Here is a 5,479-nt window from a genome sequence, read left to right as displayed (position 1 = left end):
TGTACATTCATATCCAGAAAATCTTTTGAACAAACATGTATTTTTTGACTTTGCGGGCTTTCCATAGTTGCGATTGATCGGATCTATTGCAACTCTTTGTAAGATGGGCCCCAGATCTGTACATGTCGGAAAATATGTAATCTACTCGCGTGCTGGATCTAAATTGATCAAAACCGTTATTTCATGTGCCATTCTAATAGCAAGTGGTGTTTTCCGATAAATTTCACCCCCAAAAATCGAGATAAAGAATTACAATGAAACAATTTAATGGTATATTACTTATACATAAGTCTACGCGTAATTTCAGATCATGTAAACCTATAGGTACAGGCTTGCTAGGTGACTATTTTAAGAAACTTAAGAAATAAATTGCATGTTCTCAGCATAAATTGTGCTTTGTGTTTTCACTAACATTGCTGTTGCCTAATTGAAACGGACCCTCGAAATATGATGAAAATAAATCATATGGAATTACACTTGTTTTTTAGATTTACCTGTATATATACAGGTAAATCTAGAAAACAAGCGTACAAAATGTTTCATATCTGAACGTGCTTTGTTTAACTTTGAGATTTTTTATCTCTTCTGACAAAGAAATAATGAAATCAAAAGAGTATCGTATAGTTCATAATCCCCTCTCAAAAAGGAGAAAAGTAATGTTTAACTGACATGATGTACTCGACCCCCATGTCTGATCACGGACCTATTACATGGTCTTATCCACTAGCGTACCTATGGGGGGGGGGGGCAGGAGGGCAGACTGCCCCCTTACAAAGTTGAAGACTTTTGTTTTGTTTTTTGCTTGTCCAATTTTTTTTCTGGCGCAAAATGTCGTTTATATCCTGTTCAGGACCTATTTTTTGCTCGTCAATTTTTTTGGGGTACAAAACCCTTTGTTTGTGGTTGAAGACCATTTTTTTTCTTGACAATTTTTTGGGCAACGATTTTGCCCCCCCCCCCCCTGTGGGAGATCCTAGGTACGCTACTGGTATGATCGGTACCCCCAACTTAATTGGTAATCCTTGGACAGATGCATTTGTTCCAGTGTTCCACCTCAGTATTCGTCCTATCAGTCAAATAAGAACTGTTGTTCACATCCTTTCCATAGAGTATCTTTTGTTGTTTCTGGTATGGTTGAAATGTCGATGACAGCTCAATCTTTTAAGACCTTCAGATCTAGGGGTGTAAAGATAAAATAATAAGAAGTAAAATTATAGACCGACTACAAGGATTAGATAATAAATCGGATGAGTAATTAAGCTAGTTTCTTTGTATACTTACAATTTCGGAGTTCGTTTTGTATGGATTATTTTCTTCATCCAAAGTAATGGTTGTCCAAATTATACATTTTTACCTAACTTTGCAAATTATTATGACCCGATTTCAGTATTATTAATATTGTCGACAATTTTTTAATGTAAAAAATATTCAAAGAAGAATAGAAAAGCGGTTACATAATCTATTGGGCAAATGCGATACCGTTATATGTAGGTAGGGCGAATGAATTTACTTACATCGGATAGATAAAGCAAACCTAACCAAGCCAGAAGACAATAGTGGAATAACGAATCATTTCATGAGGAATGGGCACTTGACACGCATGCATAATGTGTTTGTGTGTACTTTAATAAATGTTATTTTAAAAGTAATGATAATAATTTTTGTTGTATCAGATCGACGCGTCTAAGCGCATTATATCATTACCCCGGTCGTCGGGTCCTGATGGCTTACCCGCACACAATGTAAACAGTTGATCCATTCCCTGAGGAGCATTCCAACAGTTTTCAGACACAATTGTTTAGGAAATACATAGACTTTCACATCTGTGAGGTACCAATTTAGCACCAGCGTGGGATGTAGAATGGAAAAGTATACGCCTCGCTAAAGAACGCTACATGCATGCAGCACTGCATTAGAATATTTTCAGGCTGGGGTAGCAGTGTTCCTTTATTCTTATATTTTTTTTACATAAAGAATGATACAAATGGTATCTTAAAGTTCAAATACAGGCTGGAAGAGGTTAATGGTCGCTGGTCGTTATCTCCTGAAATATTTAGCTTATTGGTCTACATATCGATTTCTTGTCACTATAATAGGTGGAGTCAGAGATTGCCCTCTCCTGCACGCCGCTGTGTTTTTTATTGATAATTCGAGGGGTAATGCTCCCACGGGCCCACCTCCATCAAAATTGCCTGAGTTTAATTACTGATATGACACTTCGAATTTGTGCAATTTTACTAAAAACAGTTGTATGCATGTCCCTATGAATATGCAATGATGGAAATGATGATGCTATATCGCCACCTTAGAAAAATATGAAATTACCTTTACTTAGATTTCGTCCTCCGGGTCTACGTGCAATAAAAAAATGATTGTTTACTGATTTAGTGCGAAAGATAATTATTGCTACAACCTGTTTTGTAACAAGTGAGACGCGTTTTACAAATTATGAATGAAACTATACGAAATAGATTATGATTTCATGTAATGAAATAATGCAAGAAAAATGGAGACAACAAAATGTATTTCTATGACGACTTCCATATTGTGAATTCCATAATGAAATAACTTTATTATTTTTTCATTAGATTTCAATGAAATTTTTACTTGAGTTTTGCTCGTTGATTATTATTATTATCATTGTTATCATTATTATTCATTTTGCTCTCCCCTAATTTTCTCTTCCATAATGGCAGGATAGATCCGCATCCTGGCCAGATTTACGCCAATAGCATCAAGAGTGGAAGCTAAAATGAGAACTGCGTCTTGGCACCATTTTTTTTTAGTTGTTGAAAGGGGGAAGGAGTACATAAATTTTCAATGTAGACGGGCGGGAATGTGCTTGCTTATACACCAACCTCCCTTTAAGTCTGCATTAATGGATTAAAAAATCAAACTTGTTTTTCATATTCAAAATGTAAAGTTAGGAAAAACTATTCAAGCACATTGAGTGAATTTTGATTGATGTAGAAAAATATAAATTTTAATGTCTTACCGACTCCCATTGTTCCTGGGATGGCCTCTCTTTGCAACTGCATTCGACGTAATAAGTCTGACATTCTTTATTCAGCTCGGCTTGGTAATCGTGACTTCACATGTCTTTCATGTCTTTACTGTGATAAAGTTGAATTTCGCTGTTCAAATAAAAAAGTATGTTATCAGATATATATATATATATATATATATATATATATGTGTGTGTATACATATATATATATATATATATATATATATATATATATATAAAATATATATATATATACATACATATATGCATAATATATATATTATATATATATATATTAATATATATATATATATATATATATATATATATATATATATATATATATATATATATATATATATATATTTCTATATACACAGCAAAAACTGTGGTGTTAACCGGTGTACGTAGAGGACCACACCAGGGGGGCGTTTCATGAAAAGACTTGTCGGACGTTTTATCCGACAGTTACCATAGTAACAATACCTCTCAGCCAATCAACATCAGAGAAAGATGTGAGATCTGACAACTTGTCGGATGAAAATATTGAGGAAACACTCCCCAGTTGTTTTACACCGATATGTGTTATTACAACACCTTTGGTTGTTACATTTACACTCTTCGGTGTTATGGTCAATCTCTAGGGCGTAGTTTTAACACCTCAGGATGTGGTCCTCTATTAACACCAACTGGTGTCAATTTTAACACCACAGTTATTAAAGTGTATGTATATATATATATATATATATATATATATATATATATATATGTAAATAAAAAATATATGTATGTATGTATGTATATATATACATATACAGTGCGTATCAAAAAAAAGTTTACACTTTGAAAACGCCCTGGGAATTCAAAAATATGCAACATGTGGGTAATTTTTTCACATATAATTATGGGTTTGGGTCTCATCTATCAAATGAAAGTAAAAGTTTTGACAGAATGTTACACTTGAGTGAGCACTGTCCATTTTTGTAAAGCTCGCAGAAATCTGTTTGCGCAGAAATGCTTGTTTTCACGCTGTGTCAAGGGGAAAGGGCGAAATCAAACTTACCCTGCGAAGCATTTCTCATAAATTTCCCTAGCACTTTTAGCTAATTGAAATAAAACAGATACATTCAAGCATTTTGTAACAATTTTGCTGCCCAAATTTGAAATTTTAACACTTAGTAAGCACAACCTCTACCCTTTTTGTGCCAGCTGGATCTGAGGACATACCTGAATCTGAACAAAAGTTTATATCAGCCATCTCCAGCACTTTTCACTAAGTTTTTATCATTTAAAGTGGCTTTACATTTCATTTTTCATTTAATACTTTTTCTCCACACTTTTCCCAAGCTTGGCAATGATTAACAATATGAAAATCAAGCCTAAGCCATTTCATGTAAATCACAGCTCAGTGTAAAGCAAATATCGTCACGATGGACACGGTGTGTGGGGGAGTGGGGTGGGGCGCAATGCAGTCTTCGAAGTGTTTTGGGCAAGGAAACAAGTTTAAAAAGGTAAAAGATATCTTCAAATCAATTTTAATAGCTAAATTCCACGTGTTCTCCATGATTAAGGTCTACTTTTATTCGCATAACTATTTCAAAGTTCTGCGCAAATCATTTTTCACCAACTTTCCAAAAGTAAGTGGTGCTCACTCAAGCGGAAATATTTTTCGACAGTTATATCGTCATTTGCTTAAATGGATCTGCACCAATGCTAAAATGTGGAAAAATCATTAGGATATTACAAATATATAATTTTACAGGATTTTTTCTAAGTGTAAACTTTTTTTTGATACGCACTGTATATATATGTGTATATATATGTTTCTCCCTTACAAATATCTAAGCAATACCTTTGATCAAGCTAGGGCATTGCGGCTTAATCGTTAGTGTTCTAAACCCACTTACACCCGACAAAGGAAATTAATATAGATCAGTCAAATCGGGGTTAGTGGCTAGGGCATCAACTAACCCGCCTCTGTGGTCTAGTGGTTAAGGCACCGGCGTTCTAAGCTGGGGCCGGTCCGGGTTCTATTCCCGGCAGAGACATTTTTCGGTATAGCCATGTTTTTTTCCTAAGGGCGGGTAGCTCTCGGGAACCTTGATTTAAAGTTAAACTACGCCTACCATTGTTCTCTTCATTCATTTCTTTCACATATATAAATACAAGAGTTGCCAAAGCTGTTGTACATGTTTGTTTTTTAGTTGTTGAAAGCGGGAAGGAGTACATTAATTTTCAATGTAGACGGGCGGGAATGTGCTTGCTTATACACCAACCTCCCTTTAATTCTGCATTAGTGGATTAAAAAATTAAACTTGTTTTTCATATTTCAAAATGTAAAGTTAGGAAAAACTATGCAAGCACATTGAGTGAATTTTGATTGATGTAGAAAAATATGAATTTTAATGTCTTACCGACTCCCATTGTTCCTGGGATGGCCTCTCTTTGCAACTGCATTCGACGTAATAAGTC

At 34.6% G+C, this 5,479-nt stretch overlaps 1 long non-coding RNA gene across 1 annotated transcript; it reads right to left on the bottom strand.

The window, feature by feature from the left end:
* Positions 1 to 1,053: 1,053 nt before the first annotated feature.
* On the bottom strand, positions 1,054 to 5,479 carry LOC121421034. The gene is made up of 3 exons (XR_005970924.1): positions 5,422 to 5,479; positions 2,996 to 3,134; positions 1,054 to 1,176 (listed from the first exon to the last, which is right to left on the bottom strand). It is a non-coding gene; the product is annotated as an uncharacterized LOC121421034 (long non-coding RNA).

The sequence above is a fragment of the Lytechinus variegatus genome, chromosome 9 (assembly GCF_018143015.1).
Source record: "Lytechinus variegatus isolate NC3 chromosome 9, Lvar_3.0, whole genome shotgun sequence".
Classification (NCBI taxonomy): domain Eukaryota; kingdom Metazoa; phylum Echinodermata; class Echinoidea; order Temnopleuroida; family Toxopneustidae; genus Lytechinus; species Lytechinus variegatus.
The sequence above is the reverse complement of the archived record's forward strand: the minus strand, read 5'-3'. Positions and strand labels throughout refer to the sequence as shown.